Source organism: Ambystoma mexicanum, chromosome 11, assembly GCF_040938575.1.
Source record: "Ambystoma mexicanum isolate Mex_15411 chromosome 11, UKY_AmexF1_1, whole genome shotgun sequence".
NCBI classification, from domain to species: domain Eukaryota; kingdom Metazoa; phylum Chordata; class Amphibia; order Caudata; family Ambystomatidae; genus Ambystoma; species Ambystoma mexicanum.
The window spans coordinates 1,310,722,168-1,310,746,922 of record NC_090934.1 but is presented as its reverse complement, the minus strand read 5'-3'; the positions used below and the strand labels follow the sequence as shown (position 1 = coordinate 1,310,746,922).

General features: G+C 48.3%; 1 protein-coding gene across 4 annotated transcripts in view; it reads right to left on the bottom strand.

Annotated features, from left to right (window-relative positions):
• Positions 1-24,755, bottom strand: part of DMXL2 (Dmx like 2) — a 2,950,233-nt gene that overhangs the window by 2,522,007 nt on the left and 403,471 nt on the right. The window lies entirely within an intron of this gene.

Here is a 24,755-nt window from a genome sequence, read left to right as displayed (position 1 = left end):
GGACTGTGTTCAAGACTGACCGACCGGGGTAAGTATCCTCCCTCCACCCCCGTACGATTTCAGCCCCTCCGGGCCCTCTCGTCACCTGGTGGTAGAATTAGGTGTGTTCTCCGTCCTGCCTTCTTTGCAGGGGCGCGTTGTTTTTCTTGGGCGTTTGCGGTCCAGTTACTTCACTGACGCTGACCCGTTTGATATTGTTCAGGTAGGTCTTATTGCTGTTCTTCAGTTTTGTTGCTATCCTGCATGCCTTTCTTTGTTTAGAATGTCTCTTTTTCCTCCCTTAGGTATGCGGAGCTTCAGCGTGGCGAACTGGCTTGGTTGAGCCCCACTGGTAAATGATGGCGCTTTAAGAGCGCTATGATGTGGTAAGGAACAAGTTACTTACCTGTAACTGTTGTTCTCCAGCATGGGTCTGGCATGGATTCACATGCTCATGAATATTCCCCGTCGTCAGGCTGGGAATCCTCGGTAAAGAAAAAACCAGTATCAGTTTCGTTTCTGATCTGTCTTTCGTAGTAGTAACCAATCACTGGTCTCTGCGTCATACTGACCACAGCCAATGACTGCCCTCTACCTAAGCCCCGCCTCTGGCAGCCATCTTCAGATTTGGAAGCACGTGAAGTGGCAGTATGACCAAGTGAAGAGCCGCAGAGGGGTAGGCGGGAGGGTTCGCATGTGAATCCATGCCAGACCCATGCTGGAGAACAACAGTTACAGGTAAGTAACTTGTTCCTTCTCCAGCATGGGGTCTGGCATGGATTCACATGCTCATGAATAAAAGAATACATTTCAGTACACACATGCACAACCACGGGAGATGGCAAAGGCTCAACATTAAGCATTACATCAAACTCAACATTAAGCATCTTACCTCCTCACCAGGCTCGCCTCAGGCGAACAGGTTGAGCAGCACTGCTTGGCCGACCCTGGACTCCTCCCTGGAATCCCGATCGACGCAGTAGAATTTCGTGAAGGTGTGCGTCGACCTCCACGTAGCAGCCCTGCAGATGTCCAGCAAGGGCACACCAGAAAGGAACGCCGTGGTAGCTGCGATCGCTCTGGTGGAATGGGCTCTCGGACGGCCAGGCAGCGGTCGGTTTGCCAACCGATGACAGTACATGATACAGCCGCAGAGCCATCTGGAAATGGAAGCCTTCGAGAGTGCCTTCTCCTGATTGACAGGTCCAAAATTCACAAAGAGTTGTGACGTCTTCCGAAAACACTTCGTGCGGTCCACGTAGAACTTCAGCGCTCTAGCCACATCCAGCGAGTGCAAAGTCCTCTCAGCCGGCGACAAAGGCGACGGGAAGAACACAGGCAACACCAAGGGTTCGTTGAGGTGGAAGTCCGACGACACCTTGGGCATGAAGGAGGGGTGCGTCCTGAGCACTACCCTCGTGTCGTGAAAAGTCAAGTACGGGGCCTTACAGGAAAGGGCCTGGATCTCTCCCACTCGTCCTGCGGAGGTGATGGCCACAAGAAACGCTGTTTTCCACGACAGAAACTTCAACGGGGCCGAGTGCAGAGGCTCGAACGGAGGTCCCATGAGCTTGGTCAGCACCACGTTGAGCTCCCACGCCGGGGCCGGAGCCTTCACCGGCGGGAACGATCTGAACAGTCCCTTCATGAACTCTTTCACCAGACGATGAGACCACAAGGACGTCCGCCCCGTGGTTCTGGTGTATCGGGAGATCGCAGCAAGATGAATCTTGATGGACGCGTGTGCCAGTCCAGCTTTGGCCAGCGTCAGCAGGTACGGCAGTACTTGGGGAGCCGTAATCCGTAGAGGGTTAATCTTCTGTGCGTGGCACCAGACAGAGAACCTCTTCCATTTGTGTCCGTAGCATTTAAGAGTCGAGGACGCCCTGGCCTTTGCAAGAACCTCTCTGCAGTCGGCCGGTATGTCGTATCCTCCAAACTCTAGCGCTGCAGGAGCCAGGCCTGCAAGTTCAGCGATTTCGGGTCGTGGTGGAGGATGGCGCCTCCTTCCCTGGAGAGTAGATCCGCGTCCACCAGCAGCTTGATTGACGGGGACGCTGACAAGTCCAGAAGGTCCGGGAACCATATCTGCCTCGGCCACGCAGGTGCAACGAGGATCATCCTGCACCGTGACCTCTTTAGCTGGTTGATGAGCCGGATTAGCAGTGGCAATGGAGGGAACGCGTAAAGGAACAGGCCCTCCCAGGGGAACGAGAAAGCATCGCCCATGCTCCTCGCCTGGGGAAACCTGCTGGCGAACCTCCGGCACTTGGAGTTCGTCGCCGTCGCGAACAGGTCGATCTGGGGTGTGCCCCACCGTCGGAAGAGGCGATCCACTAGATCCTGCCGTAGTTCCCACTCGTGGCACGAGCGCAGCTCCCTGCTGAGTGAGTCGGCGATGGTGTTTTTTATCCCTGCCAGATGAAACGGCAACAGAAATATCCTTTGGGCGACGGCCCAATGCCACAGGTCCTGCGCCTCCTTGGATAGTGCTGGGGACCTGGTTCTGCCCTGTTTCCTGATGTAAAACATGGTGGTGGTGTTGTCGGTGAAGATCCTCACCACCTTGCCCTTGAGGGACGGAAGGAAGGACCTGAGGGCCCAAAACACTGCACGGAGCTCCAGGACGTTGATATGTAGTGATTTCTCCGTCGGGAGCCAAAGGCCTCTTGCGTGCAGATTTTCAGTGTGCGCTCCCCACCCTTCCAGGGAGGCATCCGTGGTCACTGTCTCCTGGTGGGCTGGGGTCTGGAAGTCCATGCCCGCCGTCAGATGCGCGCGGGTGCCCCACCACTGGATCGCTCGTCGGAAACTCTCGTCGAGTGTGATCCTTTCCTCGAAGCTGCCCATCGTCTGGATCCAGCGCGCGTCCAGGAACTCCTGCAACGGGCGCATCCGGAGCCTGCACAGGGGAATGAGGTAGATGCAGGAAGACATCATTCCGAGGAGGGACTTGATGGACCTCACCTTGGCCGCGTCGGCCACCAACATCCGTTGTACCTTGCCCAGGATGGCCCTGGTCCTCTCCTCCGACGGGGAGGCCAGAAGGGACACTGTGTCGAGCCTCGCTCCCAGAAACAGTGCGTCTTGCGCGGGTACCAGGTGGGATTTGGCGTAGTTCACGGAGAATCCCAGGTCCGTGAGAAGCTGGACGGTCCTTGCCGTGTGGTCCACGGCGAGCTCCCTCGTCTTGGCCCGGATGAGCCAGTCGTCCAGGTAGGGATAGACGTGGATCCCCTCTCGGCGCAGCTGCGCCGCCACCGGTGCAAGGCACTTGGTGAAAACCCTGGGTGCCGACCGTAGTCCGAAGGGGAGGGCTTTGAACTGGTAGTGACGCCCTTGGACCACAAACCTGAGAAATTTTCGGTGCCCCCTTAGGATGGGAATATGGAAGTAGGCATCCTCCAAATCCAACGACGACAGGAAGTCTCCTTCCTCCAGCTGACCCAGGACGTGCTGGAGGGTGACCATCCGGAACTTCTGAGCCTTGATGAACTTGTTCAGACGTCGCAGGTCTAGGATGGGGCGCCATCCTCCCGTCTTCTTCTTCACGAGGAAGTATCTCGAGTAAACTCCGGAGCCCCGAAGCCTCTTTGGGACGAGTTCGATGGCGCCCTTCCTGAGCATCGCCTTTACCTCCAGGAGAAGCTGCGGGACGTGAAGCTCTTTCCTGGCCACGGGGGGACGCGCGGGCACCTTCTTTGAAACTCGAGCGCGTGGCCCCGGGCTAAGGCGTCCAGCACCCAACGGTCGGTGGAGATGGACTCCCACACGCTGACGAAGCTCGCCAGCCGGCCTCCCACCGGGGTGCTTCGGTGGGGGCCCGACCCCACGGCCGGTTCAATCCTGTTTCGACGAGGCTTTGCCGCCTTGACCTCCTTGGCGACGACGGCGGGGTCCGCCCGACTTGCCTCGTCCCCTATAGGTCTCCTGAGACGACGAGCGGGCCGCTTGACGGTAGGTGGAGAAACCGCCGCCGGAACCTTTGGAGGCGCCCTTGCCTCCGCTGCTCCGAAAGGCGGCCGTCGTTGTTGCAGAACCCCAAGGGCCCGGGCCGTCTCCGTGTCCGCTTTAATGGCCTGAAGGGAATCGTCCACTGTTTTCCCAAACAGGTTGTTCCCATCGAACGGCATGTCCAGGACTCTGGTCTGTACGTCTTGACGGAAGTCCGTAGCCTTGAGCCATCCACGCCGCTTAAGGCACACGCCGTTGCCCAACTGGCAAAATCCCGTATCGGCGATGTCCGTCGCAATAGTGATGGCGTGGTCCGACGCCACCTCACCTTCCTGTAGGATCTCCAGGGCATCCGCCTTCTTGTCGTCCGGTAGGAAGTCTAGCAGGGGAGCCAGTTTGTACCATAGCTCCCTGTCGTAGCGGGCCACGATAGCCAAGGCGTTGGCCGCCTTAATCGTCGTCGCTGCAGACGAGATGACCCTGCATCCCATAGAGTCCAATTTCTTTCCCTCGCCGTCCGGCGGGGAAGTCGATGTGGAGGCCGCACCCCCCCCCGCTTTCTTCCTGGCCGCCGCGGAGACGACGGAGTCCGGGGTAGGCTGCGCCCGGAGGCACAGGGGGGCCGCATCCGGGACCCGGTACTTCTTTTCGTACCGGTCTCTTCTAGCTGGCGTCGTGGAAGGGTTCTTGAGGAGGGCGAGGCCCTCATCCCAAATGCCGTCCAGTAGAGGCACCGCGAGGACCGTCTTCCTCTTGGCCTCGCGCCGTTGATAAAGGAATCCTTCCTTTTTCTTCTCCTCAGGGCAGAGTTGGAAAAGTTCGGATGCCCTGGCGATCATGGAGTGGAACGATCCAATCTCGTCGGGCGGAGAAGCCCTGGTGGGAGGTGACGACGGAAGATCCTCGTCGTAGACCTCGTCGTCCGTACCCGTCGCGGCCGTGTCAGTCCCCGTATCATCCCCTCGAGTCGTGGACGGGGAGGAGGGCTGGACGGGGCGCGACGGCTGAAAAGGAGGTGGAGGGTGAATCCTTTTCTTGGGAGGAGGAACGCCAGAAGGTCCTGGTTCTGGGTCCCCCGACGGGAGTGGTTCCTCCGCTGGCAACGGTAGTCTCGTCCTTATCTCCGAGCATAAGGACTGTATAGCCAACAAAATGGCCGCCGAGTTGTCGTGCGGCGCTGGCAGAGGGGAATCCGACGGGCGATCAGGGGCCCCGTCGGCGCCCTCGACGATGTCGTCGTCACCTGCGTCGGGATCCATCCCGACGGGCCGGTCTTCTTCCACGCCGAGGCCGTGGCTTAAGACCTCGATCAGCTCTTCCTCCGAGGTCGAAGCCGAGTCTACGACGACACCCTGCCCCCCCCTTTTTCTTCTCCGCCGGAGGTTTCACGGGGGTCCTATCGATGGGCATAAAAGAGGACTCCCTCCGAGGTGGCAGGGAGACTCTGGGCCCCGAGGTCGCCACCACTGGCGCAGCCTCCACAGTCTGAGCCAGGGCCGCCGCAGCAGTCTCGATACAGGCCTTGGCCGGATGGATTAAGGCCTTCACCACCTTAGGTGCGCTCACCGCCTTATCCTTGAGGGGGGGGACACTGCCTCGCTCCCCCTCCGATGGGGCCTTCGAGCTCGACCGGGGCCTCTCCAGGAGCTTCGCCGGGTGCTCGGCCTTCCTCTTACCCGACCCAGAGCGTTGGCTCGTGGTTGATGGTACCGGGGAGGGTGCGCCCTGCCTGGCGCCCGTAGAGCCCGACCGTTCGGCGCTCCCGGTGCCAGCGGACTCGCGGTGCTTGGCCTTGTGTTGGACCCCTGTCACCGGGGCGTCCTCAAAGGTCTTAGAAGACCGCTCGGATTTCTTCCTCTTCTTCTCGCCGGACGGGCTCTTCCCTTCCAGCCAGTTGGCGAGACGTTGATGGCGGTCCTTCATGGTCCGCTCCGACATGTTGCCGCAAAACGCACAGTCTTTCTCCACGTGCGTCTTGTCCTCATGTAAGCAGTAAAGACAAAAGGAGTGTTCGTCCTCCTTAAAGACGTTCTGCAGCTGGCATCAGGGCAGACCCTGAACAGCTTTCCGGGCGTCGAGCTTCCCTTCTCCTGGGCCATGTCCGGGACGGGCCTGAGAAACTTCTGGAGTCCTCCAAAAGCGTAGCTCGACGAAATCTTCACCCTTGAGGGGCGCAGACGAATCCGACACGGATCCCCGTTGATCGGATGGAGAGTCGGTGGAGCTTGAGGCTCTTTTGACCGAAAAAACGACATTTTTGAGAAAAAAACGTGAAAAAATAGCACTAACGCTCGAGAGCAATAGCACGAGGATCCCAACACATGAACGTGCGGTAAAAATCTGAAGATGGCTGCCAGAGGCGGGGCTTAGGTAGAGGGCAGTCATTGGCTGTGGTCAGTATGACGCAGAGAACAGTGATTGGTTACTACTACGAAAGACAGATCAGAAACGAAACTGATACTGGTTTTTTCTTTACCGAGGATTCCCAGCCTGACGACGGGGAATATTCATGAGCATGTGAATCCATGCCAGACCCCATGCTGGAGAAGTAAGCGTTATGCACAGTGCTGCGAAGTCTTACCTTTGCTAACCAGCGTTTTCCTTCCTTGTAGGTCGCAGTGTTTTTCAGCGCAAGTAGAATGTCTGGAATGCTGCCAGCTCTCTACTGCTTTCTTTAATGTTGCCTCCATCTTCCTCTTTCAGGTCGTACTGTCCGGGAGGCATGCTGATTCAAGGAAGCTGTTCTCAGAAGCTGCGCGTGGTTAAAGATGAAGACTGCCGGGTAAGATGCTGATGCTAATGATGTTTCTTTTCTCCTTGCAGGTTCTGCTTCTCTGAGGTTTGAGGGAATAGCTGGACACGGTGAGCGTCATGCTGCAAGCTGCAAAGTAACGTGAAGCGTGTCGTCTTGCTCGGGTGTGGTTTAAATAGCCCCGACAAAATAGTCCAGGTAAAGTACTCCCTAGGTTACGACAACCAAAACACTAGACCGCATAGCTTGGTTCCTGGGAGCCAAGCTATGTGGATGCCTCCATGTTGGCCGATAAAACAATAAGTTCCCAATCGAGGCTAATCCTCGATTTAACCAGGAAGAACCGCCGGCAGGCGGATCGCCGGCCAGTCGAAGGCCATACTAAGGCCTGTTGTGTGCCTGTTAGGAGCCAGGGGCCAGGAACTCTGCCCGTTCTGCTCCAGGTAAGCTAGTGCTGCCACATGCATAACACCATCAGCATCTAATTCACAGTGCATTACCTACGCTCCTGTCTAATTAACGCTGCCACCCCACACGGCTGCACATGCCTATGCTGTCCCTGCCTATAACGTGCTACTCGGATACCTCGCATCTCATCTCCTGACCCAGACTGGAATGTCTACCTAATGCCATCTTGTATCTAGATGACCTTATACTGTGCCTAGTAAATTGTGTTGCACTACTGCTGGCTGCCTAATTGTGCCATTTCGCATCTAGATGTCCTTGTACTACGCCCTTCCTCTTGCTAAATTCGAATCTAGGTACCCCTGAACCTATGCATTTAATTTGCGTCCCATTGCATTGTTAATGTACCGATTCATGCTTGGCTGATCTACACCCATGATAACTACCATAGCTGCGTCCACTTACTTAGGCCCTAGTTTTCTGGGTGTTACTTATACCCAGGTGTTCATGGCTCACCTCAGTGTGTCGTGCCCTACGGTCGTTAACGGACCACTTTAACTGTGTTGTGCCCTACAGTCGCTAACGGACCACTTTAACTGTGTTGTGCCTTATGGTCGCTAACGGACCACTTTAACTGTGTTGTGCCCTACGGTCGTTAACGGACCACTTTAACTGTGTTGTGCCTTATGGTCGCTAACAGTCCACCTTGATTTGTAGTGCCCTATCATCATTAACAGACCATGCACTCTAGCCCATACTGTGTTTCGTGAATATCATGCCCTTTATCGCTAGGCGTAGCCCCAGCTTCAACTAGCCACCTGCACTACACTTTGCGTCACCTAACCAGACATCTTAGCGAAACAAGGGAAGTAAATTGCACCAGCGGACCACACCAACCACCATGTGCAGAAACTTGACCTCCCTGACCCTCTTAGCTACAATCATGACCTTTGCTTCCCTCAGCTCTCGCCCCCCCACAGATAGAAACCTGCGACTCAGGGCAAGGCTACCCTGCATATACGAACCTAAAAGAAACAGTACAAACAATACTGCTAGATTCCCAACTATACAGACACACATGGATAAGCAAACCCTAGCTATGACACCTATAACTCCAACCCCAACTCCTACTCACCACCTCCAAAAGAAACGCCGGAGTCAAAATAAGCACACAGATACACTTGCAAGTCATCCACCTCCCAACAACACCCTAACTCTTACTGGATCCCTTATCAATGCCAGATCCATGGTAGCTCATGCAATTGAAATTGCTGACATACTAAACAACAGTAACATTGACTTCCTTGCCGTAACTGAAACCTGGCTCCATGAGGCAGCAGGACCCTCACTGATGTTAGCCATACCTGACAACTACCAGATCCACAGAGTAGACAGACCCAATGCCAAAGGCGGTGGCTTAGCAATCATCGCGAAAACCACCTTGCCGATCCGACTCACCACCTCACACCCCTGTGCTTCCTGCGAAGTACTCTCAGCAAAAATGCAACTCTCCAACAACCGCACGCTAGCCATTCTCCTGCTCTACAGGCCCCCAGGTCCCCTGGGAACCTTTGAAGATGACCTTACTACCCTCATAGCGAACAATACCCAAAAACACTTGCAAACGCTGCTGATGGGCGACTTCAATATCGGTTTCAATGAGCCAGGCAATAAAAATGCCCTCTCTATAACATCTATCCTAAATGACCAAGGCCTTACCCAAAAAGTTCTCTCCCCTACACATGCTAAAGGCAGAACCCTTGATTGGGTCTCAGAACTCAACTGTAGCATTGTTATCACTGCCATCACCCCTCAAATATGGACTGACCACTTTCTAATAAATTTCAGTGCCACACTTGACCTCCCTAGCCCCAAAACTATCAAAATGATACCACCACTCCCTACCAGAAGTAAAAAAGATATTACTACAGAAAAACTTATCCCCCTCCTCCTGCCCACTATTAACGGCCTGAAGGACAACACCGACCCAGACACACTAGTAGACACCTTTAACAAAGCTATGTCTCACGCACTAGACACCATTGCACCTGCAAAACTACGCAAAGCTAAGCAAGAAGCCCACCTTAATGCCTGGTTCACCCCCCAGCTTAAGGACCTCAGAAAACAGAAACGAAAACTTCAAACTATCTGGCGTAATTCGCCCACCAACGACAACAAAGCCAAGCTAACCCAAGCTACAAAACATTACAAGTCTGAAATTATCAATACTAAAAGAAACGTATTCAATGACAGAATTACCAATGCCAAATCGAATACCAAGGAACTATTTGCCATCCTCCGGGAAATGGAATCCCCTATCCAACCACCTGACACGGTCCCAAAGGACAAGATATGGTGCACTAATATACAGAACGCCCTATCTAACAAAATCTCCACCCTCCAACTTAAAATAATGAATAAAAAAGACACCCTCTCTCCTACTGATCAACAAGTGCCTCCAGTAACCGAACCTATCACTATCCCCCCTTTCAGCTTTAAACCTATCTCCATCATTGATACTGAAAAGGTTATCCTCTCACTGAAGCCCTCTAACTGTAAGGGCGACAGCTGCCCAGCTCAAATAATAAAGGACGCTGCCAGAGACTTAGCCCCTTTCATTTCGAAGCTTATCAACTCATCCTTCAAATCCAACACAATGCCTGCCAATTTAAAAGAATCCTGGGTCCTCCCCCTTCTCAAAAAACAAACCCTCGATCCGTCTATCCCGACCAACTATAGGCCCATCACCACGGTACCCTTCCTACTAAAAATTATCGACAGAGTAGCCTATCTCCAAATTCAAGAGTACCTAGAAGCCAATCATCTTCTAGGCTCGCGCCAATCGGGCTTCCGCCCCCTCCATGGCACGGAAACAGCCCTGCTAGATCTCAGAACCAAAATGGAGGAATTTAAGGATAATGGGAAAACAGCGTTGCTACTCCTACTGGACTTGTCAGCAGCTTTTGATCTGGTGGACCATGCAGTCTTATGCAACCACCTCAAGTCGGCTGCCAACTTCACAGGAGACGCTATAGCATGGGTCCAATCCTTTCTAGCTAACCGGACTATGAGAGTGTTCTCCTCTTCCACGTGTGCTGACCCTATCCAAATCACATGTGGAGTCCCACAGGGCTCCTGTGTCTCACCCACTATGTACAATATCTTCACCAAGCCATTGTTCGACAAGTTGGACAGACTGGGCGTCACCTACACTAATTACGCAGATGACACCCAGATTCTCATACCCCTTTCGGGCAACTATGAAGTGGACTCTGCTCTGGTGAATAAAATTTACATCCTCATTCAAGCATGGATGCCACACATGGCCTCTGCCTGAACGACGATAAAACTGAAATCCTGCTCCTTGGTTCAGACCACAAATTATCCAAACTCACCCCGGACTTTACCTCATTTAACATTGAATACAACACTATCAAGGTTATGCGCGAGGTCAAAACCCTGGGTTTTTACCTCGACTCAGCTCTCACCCTCAAAAAGCAAGTGAACTCCCTTGCCTCCTCAACCACCTACACGTGTAAACTCATCCGGGCCGCTAGACCCTTCCTGTCCAGTGCCAGCTGCCTCACCTTGGCCAAAGCCCTTGTCATGTCCAGACTGGACTACTGCAACGCCTTATACTCAGGTGCCAACAAGTCGGTCACTGACAAACTCCAGAGATTACAAAAATACGCTCTTAGAGCAGCACTGAACATCCCATGCAGTGAACATATCTCCATACACCGGACAGAAGCCCATTGGCTAAAAAGGCTTGAAAGTGCTACATAAATTCAATAAACATAAACAGCAAATGTGGCTATGCTGGGATAAATGGGGTTATCGTTCTTTCCTGGTTCATCCAAGAGTAAAGTCCTTCCTAGCCTCTATGGACGTTTTCATCTTACAGGAAACCTGGTGTACCAAATGAATCTCATTTGACTGTTTCTTTATTCTTTCACAAAATGCTATTCCATCGAAAAAGGGGCGCCCCAGTGGGGGCCTCGCCATCGGGGCTAAGCCTCATCTATCTTTTATTGATTTTGCATACTCTCCAACTTCATCTTATGTGATGATGGCAGTCTTGAATTCAACACTTTCTAATTTTGAAAGAACTTTAATCATTAATCTGTAAAATGCAGTCATTAGATGGTTTGAGATCTCTTCCGCTGGCCGTTTTTTGATTGCTGGTGACTTCAATAAAAGATCTGCACCTACCTTCCTCGAAAGATCCCATATACACCTCTTTATGGTACAATTTAATGGATCAATGCGATTTAACATTTCTCCAATTTCCTGTTACAGACCCAAAATTAAAAAACTACACATGGTCCAACGAAATAGCCAGCTCCCATAATGATTATATCTTGACATCTTCCACACTAAAACCCAGCTGTAGCCCACTTAAGATAACAATTTGAGTGACTATGCTGTACTTTTCTGGTCCTTAGATGAGCCTACCTACCGTCAGCAAAGTTGCAGAAATGTGGATCTTACTTCAAATTTCCAAGGTACTCGACTACATTGGTCAACAAACAATTAAGCAGTAAGCGCCGAGCGGCGGGGGCATTACTGAGTCAGGAAATACCCTGCGGCTCGGAGCTTATTGCTATTAGTACCCCAGCCCATAAGACTGGGGTACTAAAAGTATTTTTTTTTCTTTTCCGAAACGCTGGAGCGAAAGAAATGTTAAAAAAATAGCCACCGGGGAAGGGAAAACAAAGTCTGTTTTCCCTTCCCATGGCGGCCATTGAAAAAATTGAAACAAGTAAACAAAAAAATGGCCGGCATGGAAAGGAGAGAAGAGACTATGTGTAGTCCTTTCTTTCTTTTCATGACAGCCTGTCACAGATCGGGAGTGGATGCACTGAGGACAGAAGTGTTCCCAGGACGTCCGAAAAAGAAGGTAAGTGGATTTGGGAGGCAATTGTTTGGATTGGGTGGGGGTGGAAGTGGGGACGGAAAACACCTCGCTCACCGGCGGGGGAAGATGGCAGCCTCCAACCATGTGGTGGCTCGGAGCTGGGTTTTCCCCGTTACAAGCCTCCTCATTGGCTGAGTGGCTGCCATACCCCGCCGCCATGGACATGAAGGAACGTAGTGGGCAGTGGGATTCCCAGTCGGGTAAAGCACCAGCGAGAGCCAATCAGATTGATTGTTACAATCTGATTGGCCCTCGCCAGGTACTAATATTCAATATACAAATAACATCCTATTTTATGACCAATGCAATTCGATGGAAGTATTAAGATCCACTAACTGCGACCTAGAAAAAATGATTGCTATTAAAACATCTTTGCCAATCTGGCAATCTTTGCCTAAGATCTGGAAAAATTATAGTAATAACATTGTTAATAACAGTACACTGTTTGATGCTATTATTGACGATAAAAGTGATCTTTTTGAAAAGTTTGTGCTGAATTTAGGGCTTGATAAACAGGAAAAACTGAAAGCCCTTACTACACTGTCCACACAAAGTATAGAAATTGGACTAAGCAGCACAAGTCCTCCACCAGAAATTCAAATTGGCAAAGACTGTTTCCATGGCTAAAAACACATAACTCAAGTAGCTGACATCATCCTTCTCGACCAAACTTACATCGGTTTGCAACCATCAATTATTGCCTTAATGGAATATGCTAAAGAAAACGAGATGTTAATTAACATATCTAAAACTAAGACGATATGCCTTGGAAGGGCATCATTAAATAGAACTAGCCTTAAATGGCGAATTAACAAAACTGAGCTTGAAAACACACATGAAATTCACCCATTTAGACTTTCCGATTCATACCCGCTCATCTGGCACCTACTATGAGGCCATTGTTATGAAAAAAATCTGAAATAAATGGCTAGTGTTGAAAAATGATGTCGAACATTGTCGGGGCCAAAATATTGAAAGCTAAATATTATCCCTGTAATTATATATGCTTTGGAAGTTCTTACAAATAGGATGGTTGAGTAAGCTAGAGGGAAAAGCTCCTACGCTCTATATTTAACCTCCCAAAGGCTGTCCCTGTTGAGGCGTTAAGGTTAGACTACGGCCTTCCATCACTCTATTCTATATGGTGCATACACAGAATACTTTTTGCTAAATTGCGCAAATCCGACCAGAGCTCGAACGCCCTTTTACAACTCTTGGGCACTGGTCTGGATGATCAGTGTAACAACCTATTTGTTACAGATTTAAAATCTTTCTCGTTAACCCACCTAGCAAACTTGAATATTGAGCCTGGAATTTTTGATGATAGACCCGACTACAAAAAAGTAACACATATCAAAACCCAACAGTGGGATACTGCCTTAAATGTTGAAAGATTATACAAATACAAAAGATATAACCAATTTTCCCATCATGGTTTCGCGGGGTATAAGATATCCGATTATGTGAACATGAAGTATCGAACTGAAACGTTTTATTTTGCATCTTCTTTTTAATATTTTGCCAACAAATCAATATATCAGCCCATGGTATGCCTCTTTTTCAGACGATCAGTTATGTAGACTTTGTTCAACTAATGTTGAAATAAGTCGACATTCTCATGGATTGGCCCGTACTGTCCCAATGCTACTCTAAGGGATACAGGGGCTTTGTTACAAAAATTGAAAGCATACAACGTGACCAATTTTGGTCTACACTTTATGGGGTGTAATCTGTCGTCATTACCGCGACTGCTTTTTCAGTATGGGAGATTGCGAAAGACCTATTTCCATTGGCTAATGAAGACATATCATAATCCATTTTAAAAAAAAGGATTTAATGAAATAATTATGTAAATTCCATGTCTTGCTGATTTATGTATTGCACATGTAGGTACCTGTTATTTCTATGTTGTTTTCAAGTCTTATGCAAGTATATTTTTGAAGGAGAACCCTTGTAATATTATTTTTCTATTTTCCTTTTAAATGTGATAAAGATATGTGCTTAAAGTTTTGAAACTTAACTAAATGCACAATAATAAAAAATAAAAAATAAAAGAAGATCCAAGACTGGTCACCTTATCTTTACTATATTTATCATTACACAAGCTTTATTCGGATATTGAACCATCAAAGCACTTTTTACAAAATATACATCAAAGTACTTACTAAATATAATCCACAACACATTTAATAACATTAAAAGATCTTCACATTTCTTTTTTATAGCGACATGATTTGTAATGTGAGGTACAGGGAGGAATAATCTGTAGTTCTAAAGCGAGGGTGTAAGCCTTGGAACCCAGAAGACGCAACTTGGATGAGTGAAATGTGTGCGGGTCAGAGGGACCTCGAGACCCCCCCTGTGCCAGCCTATAATCATGCCACGTGCCCTGTATAATGATAGAGTAGCACTGTTAATTGTATTTCCAACCTTGTTCCCTTGAGACGATGAGCCCAGTTGACCCCATGTGATGGAAGACAGACAGACGGGGCTCAGGCCAATGGCCTGGCATCCCCTATGGAGAAAGCTGACAATCCATGCAGGTTTTTACTGTATATGAATGACGCTGTGTCCCCTTTTAAGCTTTTGCTTGCACCCTTTTTTGCTCAGAACGTTACTGACCAGCAGAGTTCTTTGCTGGCACACCTATTTTATGTAATTAAAACTTGTTATCCTTGAAAGAATCGCTTGGCCTTTTTTCCCTAGCGGGTTATATTTTTTCTGGTGAGAACGTTTAGTGGCGTGCCTTGAATTGGTGACCCCAGTGTGATCCCAGTGCCCCTCGTACCTGAGGTGGTGTCCAGGCAGCTTCTCCGGAGGGGCTGCGCCCACCTAAAGTGACATATTCCCCAGTAGCCTTGCATGAGCCGTCTTTGCAGAATTCCTGTCTGCTCTATGGAGCGGGATACGGCTCAGAGGAAAGTGTAGGCCGGTTTTATTGGTGACCCTGCAACAGAGGAGTTTGTGTGAACACGCACACGTGAGTATAGACTTGCAAGTGATAACAAGCAGGGTACAGGTGTATGAGAGAGTGTGAAGAGTGTGAATGTGCGGAGAGTGAAATTGTTGGTGTGTTGTGGTGTCTTATTTTTTGGTATTATTAATTTTTTAAAGGAGAATATTAAGGAAAGGAAATTGGAATGTAGGGAGCATTCATGAGAGAGGGGAGAACGTGGAACCACAGACATTGTGTAACGGAAGCAAAAAGGAAATAAATAGGAGCCCTGCATAATTAGCGGGCTCGGGAAGAGTAGTTCTTATTTTTGGCATGTTATTTTAGCTTGATCCGTTTGTGTTTTTATTGTGTAGGGAGGAGGCCCTCAGAGAGGTGTTTTTTTTTTTCTTTAATTATTGGTGTGTGTGGAGTGTGATAGTGGGGGGCTGTTGGGAGATGGACAGGGTTTGGAGAAATAGTTTTTGACCTTTTGTTGGTGGGAGGTGGATGACGGGATGACTTTTTAATAGATCTGCAGAAGCGTACGTAGCGAGTTAACAGAGGCGTAGAGAAATTGAGGTGCGCAGAGCATCACCATGGGAGGAGAGGCACCCATAGAGCTGTATCGGGATAGAATTGAGAAGTACCATAAGCAGTTGGTGACGGAGGCAAGAGGAGGGGGGGATGGACAGTTCATGGCCAGAACAGGGATGCCAAACAAAGGAATTTTAGAACATATGTCTACATTTCTAACAGCCAAGTATAATGGGAAACAGGTACAAAATTAGGAAAGCGATATTAGACCTATGGAAGATGGTTGAAGCTACAGAAGAGTTTGTCGGAGGAAAAGCACAATGTGATAGCACTGATGACTGTATAGGGAAGGAGGGCAGTGCACCAGCCAAGTGCGGACGAATACACCCATTGGCGGCTCGCCCTGCAGTAGGTTACACCAATCAACCTATGTGTCCACTGCAGCAAAAATCCCACCACCCCCAGCGCATGCCGATGTCAATAAAAGAGACCTAGAAGTGGCACGAACAGCGGCAAAAATAGAACTGAATAGATGACGAGCAACACAGGTTGAAGTAAAGCCAGATAGGCCAGCAGAACAAGGGTCCGGTGGGTGGAAAGCAGGAGACTTCTTCAGGGTAGATAACACAGCTATAAAAAGTGTGCATATAGAGAAGGAAGGGGACAAGAGGGCGGACAGCCTGGGGTATGGGAATTTTGGATCCCGTTGAGGAGAGGACGGCGGGTGGAGCACATTTGATGAGCACGAAGAAGATGGGGATGAGGAAGCAGAACAAGCACCTGAGCAAACACCCGGGTTGAGAGTTTATGGGAGGGCAGGGAAAGGAACAGGTTTGGCCGGATGGCAGTGTCAAGGAAGAGGAAGTGGAAAAAGGACTGATGGGAGTAGGGCAGTGATGCAGATGCCCCTTATACACAAGGGTGCCGGCAGACTGCACTATGTGCCATGGGCACAGATGTTCAAAAACTATTTGATAAAGGCACTCCCGCCCCTCACTGCGAGTGCGGACAAGTGAATTTACACATTTGAAAAGCAAACCGCCAGAGTACTTCAGGCAGTCGGCAACATACATTTTTTTTTGTTTAATGTATTTAAATGCATTTGGTTGCATTGCAACCATTTCACACCGTTTACATTAAAAAAAAACATAAAATCACCCATTACAATAAAAAACACGACTGAAGTTTATTCAAACAAGCAGCCTGATGGGCAAGAAGCCAGACGCACACATCACAAATAAAATACATCTCTATTTTCTCTTCTCGCCTTCCAAGGGTACCTATGTTAACATACATTTTCTAGCAGCTACTTCCCAGACATGCATGGAGGCTGCTGAGATAACGAGAGATTCAGCCCCAAACAGACACCTGCAGAATTGGTTAGATTTGGCATATTTGCGGTCAAAGACTTTCAAGGGCCTTGCATTGTGTTAGGATGTGTTGGGCTGATTCAATGTTTTTCCCACATAATCTGCATAATCTGCCTTCATATAAAATCCCAACCCACTCCCCTGTTTCCCAAGACTGGGATTGTCTGTAAGCTTATCGAAAGAATGAACCTGATCAGAGCTGGGTGCCGCCCTTTTATTAAATAGGATTTAGGGGAAACCAAGACAAACGCCTGTTGGGAATACACCCCACATTTTCTTAATGTACTAAATAGGCCTTCACTTTGGCAGGTATCCTGATCAGGTTAAATCCCATCCAGGAATCCGGCATTGGGGTTACTCTGATATCCTCCAGATAACAGCTGACCCTTACATCCAAGTTAAAAAACCATTCACTCTTTAAAAATCTTATAGAGTGATGGGTCATACGTGCAAGTAATGAATCCAGCAAACCCCCCCCCGCCAGGTTAAATTTTATCCTAGCCCAAAAATTACAGGAGGCCAGTGACCACCACAACATGAAGAGAGAAGGCATAGATCGCCTGTATTGGTGTACCAGGAGCTAAATTCATCAAGGACCATAGGACCTTTCCCTCCAGCTTACCTAGTGATGCACCCATTTCCATGGGAAGACCTCTAGGGCATAGAGAATGATGTGCATGATTGAGGTCTTATATAGATCTCCCACCTTGGGAGTCAATCATCTTTTTTAGTATGAGCCACTTGTTCCACACTTTGTGTGGTATCCTCAAGTAAATAGGCACCAGAGAAAGTTGTCCTAATGATGATTCCTAGGTATCTATACTCCCTGGTCCTTTCTACTTTTTCATCCAAAACCACAAGGTATGAATTTTACTGGTGCTGGTCCCTTTTCCAAAAACCATGACGTTCGTCTTATTGATGTTTGGCCAAGATTGGTAGCGTAATCAAAGCTTATTGGTAGCGACTACTGGAGACAAGCTGGGGATGTGTGGGTGAAAGCAGGATACCGAGGAGTGACTTTGGGGAATGATGCACATGATGGAGCATCGTTTAACAAGATTTGAACAAAAGTATAGGATGCGCTACGACAGGCATTCTCTGACACACTCGACCTACAGTCTATCATGCAATGCACTAAGGGTGATGATGGGAGACCCCTCTCGGTTCATTCTTAAGGTTCCGGAGATGTGGAGAACGGAGACAGGTACCTCGTGGGACAAATCAATTCCCTTTTTCTCCTTTATTGTTAAAAAGGGCCTACCCAAAGAGGTGCAAAAGGCATTAGACAAAATTGCAGGCATTGAAGCAAAAAGGGGTGAACCGAAATTCAAAGCATAATAATACACCATTGTAGAAGAATAAAAGAGCGCGACAGGGATACAACTCAGAGGCGGCAGGCAGAGGAAGCAAAACTAGTACAAAACAAATTAGGCAGGAAGCACCATACATTTTTCAATTGGTAGAATAGCTTTGATGTGTTCAGAAAGATGACAAGGACAGTGGGGTGGGAATACAGTTTCCCCCAGCCTACACTGGCAATAAGGAGGACAGTAGCGTGGAAAGAAGTGGGTTCCAAGGATCGAGACATTTGTAGGAATGGGACCCAGAGGGGGAGGAATAGGGCCGTCGCAATGTTGGAACTGTGCGAAGTGGGGTCATTGTTCCAGGAAGTGTAGGAGCAGACAGGAGATGGGGTACAGTTACGGTCAACATAATTATGGTCCACCACCCAATGAGCCCCCACAAGGGCCGGTGCCCAGAATGACCTCCATACCCCACTAAATACACCCGGCTTATACACAGTTGCCCTCACAGATCCCAGGCCCACCCCCGCAGCAGCATCAAGCGGTGCAAAAATACGCACCCCAGAACACATTACAACAGACCAGTGACAAACCCATTCAATGGAGCACCAAATGTCACTGTCGCCCCCTTCCGAAATGCAGCCGTGGTAAACCCCTTTTCGTTTCCTGGAAAAAATACATATCCTAACTAGGATAGCCCACAGAGAACTCTTGCATGTCCGGTCCGGTCAATGACCCTCAACCCCAGAGAGGAACCCTTGGTGGGGGAAGAGATAGGAAATGAGCAATTCATTTTTATGGTTGATTCGGGTGCTGAGAAATCATGCACCAGTGAGGGAAATTCCCCATTATCGGGCAAAACTCTCAACATGCAGGCCTTGACTGGGGCTATTTCTATGGTTCCTTATACTAAAGATTTGGATGTAAAGGTGGGAGGGAAGGTGGAGCAAGCCCCTTTATTGTATTCAGAGACTTCTCCTGTCAACCTGCTGAGCAGGGACCTGTTTATTAAGTTGAACATGACGATTTCATTTACTGATCAGGGCAATGTTTGTGCCACGCCAGGAATGTGCGAAATGTGGGCAATGGTAATAATACGCACAATGGCAGGAAAGGTGGTGGTCCGAGGGATACCTGTAGACCCAGACATGTTTATCTACAGAATAACACTAGTTGTGGGGAAGTGCCAGAAATTACCAAGGGTTGCTGGAGAGTGGCAACAGATTTAATTTTTCGTCCTGTGGTGTCCCCAGAATTGATGGCAGGTACAATCTTGTCCCTAGACCTCCAAGGGCTGGTGGTATCTGCAAAAAGAGTGGTTGTGCTAGGAACAGACATGCACAAGTGTGAGTGGTGTATGGTGCTTTGCATCAACCCCACTGTCCCCATTAAGGATGTAAAAGATTCAGAACCTTTTGAAAACGATGACCGTGATGGAGAAATAATCTTACAGATTTTTATCCCCTTTGAAGTGAGATCATGGTGCAATACAGAAGGGTGCAGTTCCACCTGATGGCCGTTGTGACGTCACCTCCCTTCATTGAGACAGACGTGGAGTATGTGCCTGCGCTGTTGTTGACCACCAACCCACATGATGTTGGGCTTTTAAAAGAAGTGACCTCAGTACACATTACACTGAAGGAAGGAGCAGTACTACCCTGTGTGAAACGGTACCCATTATCAAGAGAAGCAGAGAAGGGGATAAGAGACAAGATACAGGTCCTGCACAACCAAGGTATATTAGTGCCACCCACATCACTGTGCAACACAGCGATCTATCCTGTCAAAAATGCAACACGGGGCAACTGGAGAATGAGCCAGGATTTACGCCCCCTAAATGTTGTGATACAGAAAGTTTCCGGTGGTTCCAAACCCGGCCACCATTTTGTGTAGTATCCCCAAAGAAGCGACCCACTTTACAGTGGTTGACCTAAAGAACACCTTCTCAATATCTTTGCACCCTGGCTCACAGTATCTCATCACATTTACCCATGGCAGAAAGCGCTATGAACACACTTGTTTGCCCCAAGGGTACTGAGAGAGCCCAAGCATCCTCAACAGAATATTACATGCTGACCAAGGAAACATTCAAGTGCCGAGCACAGACCTCCAGCACATGGATGACCTGCTTGTGTGTAGCGACAGTGAGCAAAACTGCTGAAGAGACTATCACACTCCTACAACTCCTGGCATGCAAGTGGTACAAGATTGACAAGGCCAAACGCCAGTACTGTCAACAGGAGGTACTGTATTTAGGTGAGATAATATCAGCAAACGGCAAAAGAATCATACCAGACAGAGCGGCATCTGTGCGTGACACCGCCCAACCTATAACTGTCAAAGACATGCAAAGATTATTAGGGTTATGCAACTATTGCAGAGCATTGATTTTGGACTATGCAGTATATATCAGACCACTCCAACGGGCCCTGAAGGAAGCACAAAAATGCAACCACAAACTCAAATGGACAGCAGACATGATACAAAACCTCAACGACCTGAAAGTAATATCCACAGCCCCAGTGCTCGCCTCCAATTCTACACATTCTCGCATTCTAACGGCACACTTATGACCACTGTACTGACCAAGAAAAGTACAATGGGCCACAAGCCATTGACCTATTACAGCGGCACACTCGACTCTTATGCAGGGGCAATTCGGTTGCGAGCAAGCACTTGCTGCAGCTGCAATATTAATTGAAAAAAGTTTCACAATCGTGATGGGTTGCTCAGTCACTTTGAATGTGGATCATTCACTATTCGTTGTTGGAGAGATCTAAATTTACCCCGACCACACAGAGGGCATTGGCATAAGAGATTATCCTCACGAGCCCAAACATTCATGCCCAAACATTCATGTTGTACGATGTAAAACAGTAAACCCAGCCACTTATTTGACAGAAGTGTGTACAAAGACTTGCAAATACATGACTGTGCCACATATGAAGGGGAGGAGGACAACATTCCCAAAACAAGGGATAGCCCATTGGAGGTGGGGGAGGTCCTCTTTGGTGTCCGGTCAGCGACAATTGATCAGGAGACGGCACAAAGATATTTGGCGCCGCAGTAGTGCGCCCCGAGGTAGGTGAATGAGACACTAGTGATTAAAAGACTACCCATGCATTATTCGGAGCGCTACAAACATCACAACGTTGCCACATGACCATCTATTTGGACTCGGCATACATCACTACAACAGTGCATGCCGGGTTGTCACAATAGAAGAGGAGGAGTTTCAGCAGAGCAAGCGGTTCCACCGTACTCCCTGTACTATCAGACTTAAGAATCAAACCTTTTTAAAGCAGTGCTAGAGCAAGTTGCTACTTTTGTTATCAAGAGTTCACTTCTGCATGATATCGTACAAGATGTCTTTGACACCTCCTATTCATGACTTGGAGCCCAAGAGCTACTCGTAACGTGGACATATTTAATTTTTAATTTTAAAAAGCATACAATATGTTCTAGGTAATAATTTTAAGCAATCATGGTCCTACATGGGCCCTCAAGAAATTCCTTATTTACTAAATTCAACTTATTCAGAAAAATACTGCTAATCCTAGATATGAGGCCCCTGAATAACATCAACCTGGCTTTGAAATCCCTTCACTGGCTCCCGCTGGACACTCAAATTTGTTTCAAAACTATATGCAATATTCATAGCACTGAGGGTTGGGTACAGAATACCATCAGCAAAACAGCAAAAACGTGCTTACTTATGTGATAGGGTCAGGGGTCTTAACCCTGTCATGGGAGGAGGGAGACCCCTCTCAAGCTAGTGTAGGCAGCCTACCAAGGTGTTCGCCACAGCCAGTATTGCCACAGAGGTGGGGTGAGGGAGTTGGGCCCTTATGTGCCATATTGCATAATCATCCCATGCCTGCTGTACAATAAGTTGGCAAGTTGGCCATTACTCTCAGTTTTCCATTCAGACCGATCTGCAGCAAACCAGATGCTGTCCAACCCACTAGAGGGAGCGGCGCAAAGGACTCTAGTCACCAGAAATCCCAGAGGCGAACGAGAGACTATCAAATCTATGCGAAATAGAAACACCAAAGAAACAGTGCTTAATGTGCACCAGTTGGGCACCATGGACGGCGAGACCGGTGGGTCCATGTTGGGAAAGGGGCCAGGGCAAATTTTATGCAGGTTTCTAAATTAAATCAGTTTCATATATATATTTCTTAAACTGTACAACCTGGTCCCTGAGAGGAAATTCAGTGAGAGATTGGCCCACGGGAGTACTTAAGCGCTCCAGCCAAAGTGAGGAAAGGAGACTATTACAACTCAGATGAGGCAGTATAAAAGGAGGAAGCGGAAAGGGTCGAGTGTGGGCTGTTCAGTTGATGTCAAAGGGCATGGAGGCAGACTAAGAGACCAGGAAGCAGAACAAGTGGAGAGGAGCACGGCGGGACTAGCAGAGAGAGTGTTGAAGGTGAAGTATTGGTTGAAGAGAGAAAGTTCCACTTGGGTGAGAGTGTGTGCATTGTGAGTAAGATGAGTATGGAAGTGGGGAGTAGAATGAGTGGAGAGGAGAATAGGAATAAGGAGTAGAATAAAATCGGTGGGTCAGACCAGAGAGAGGGACAACAAGAGGAAAAGGATGACAGTAGAATGAGGGAAAGGAAGGAAGATCAGGGTGAGGAATACAAGTGGGTGGCAGGGATAAGAGCATGTGAGACCCGAGTGATAGAAAGGCACTCTTTCAAATTGTGAAGAACATTACAATTCTTGTGTGATATTTGGTTAGGATCCAGTGAGAAGACCCTGGAGGTAGTAAGATGATAACGCTGCTGCCTTAATGCCCTCACTGGTAGCCAGTAAGATAATGCATATTATGCATTGCCAATCTCTAGCGACCAGCTTGGGTATTGGGGGAGAATCTGGGCTAGGATGGAGGAAGCCTACGAAGAGATGAGAGGAAGGGCTGCGCTTAGTTGGAACTCAGGTGATTTTTAATGTGTGGCAGAAGCACTTGGAATGGATAAGAGAGGAAAAAGGAGCGTGAATGAGAGAAAGCAGGAGATGAAGAGACAAAGAGCACAAAGGAGAGACTCAGGAATACGAATTGAGGGGGGTGGCCGAGACGGGGGGGCAGCAAAAGGAAAACCGGGTCAAAATCCAATGTTCTGGGGAAGCTCAAAAGGTGGGGAAGTAAATGAAGGATGGGGCCATAGAGCCTATCAAGGGGAGGTTAAGTCTGAAAACCCAGAGTCCAATGTTTGCTAAAGATTCTGACGCTCAAACCATAAACTGATAACTTCATGAGTGGTGCCAGAAATTCCTGAAGTCGAGAAGAGCCAGTGAGACACAGCCAATGAAAACTCTAAAGAACCTACACCAAATCAAAAAAAGGTGTAGGGCAGGATGAACGCCAATGACTGTTTTCCCGGCAAGGCGAAAGAGTTGTTTAGGGGAGAACAGAGGACCATTATCCTAAGGAAAGCTTGCCGATGCTGTTTTTGCTTGTAGATGCTGACCTAATCCTTCGGTTTTGGGTTGCCGGTTGATCCCTTGTCCAGGACAGTCCCCAAACGATAGAAAATTATAAACTCAACTATACACATTAAGACTAGACCATTTCAAGATCCTTAAAACTCAAAGCACCAGCATTTCTTTCAGGCTCAGCTCAAAAATTAAGTCAACAGTCCCTTCACCTCCTTCAAGAACATACAAACCTTCTTACTTTGCTAATGATTTTTAGACCTCACTGCCTTCCTTATGATAAACTGCTCTTGATAAACCGAGCCCTACACAGATCTTTTGTTTTCCCCATCACGCCACCCTTCCTTCATCCAATCCTGTCCGCTCGTTGTCTGCTCTTTTACACTGCACCTAGGGCCAAAGATCTGGAGATAGCCAACACAGGAGGACGGATTGTGTGCCCAAATATCTTTTCAGCTTGGACAATAGTCCGTGCAGAGCAGGACCAATGCCATAGAGTAAAAGGAAACCTTGGTTCCCAAGTAGCAGGTTGTTTGCAGGTTCTGAATGTTATGGGGCATCTAATCTTCCCTACAAAAGAAGTGGTTTCTAGACATTTTTAAGCACCATAACCTGGTTCAACTACATCCATGCAAATTTATTTTTGAACATGTTAAAGAAAGTCTTGGTCATCTTCCTTTACAAGTACTCAGACAATTAATGTTTATGTAGCACACAAAACAAATAACAGTAAAAAGAGGTTTGAAGCTTGCAAACAGAATTGACTAGGGGTTCATGGACAAAAATTGCAACAATTGAATCCAAAAATGTTTCTAGATCACAAATTAAGAGCAATATTGAAAAGTACTTTGTGGTTTATAAAAGTTGAAACACCTTTTAAGGGTTGACCATGTGAGCAACTGCTTTTACCCAGCACTGCGACTCAAATATTTAAGCTTCTAGCAGGGAAACCTAATCATCAAATAATTGCATTTGTCGCAATTTACCAAATACATAAATGCAAACTAATGTAAAGAAAATATATAAAAACGAATGTGCAGCAAACTTTGTCCCTATTGGTAGCAGTGGTACAGTACACGTGGGTACAGAGTATATACACACTTTTGTTTTTGTTATACGTTGAGAAAAGAAAAGATAAGTCTGTGTAAAAGCCAAAATTCGG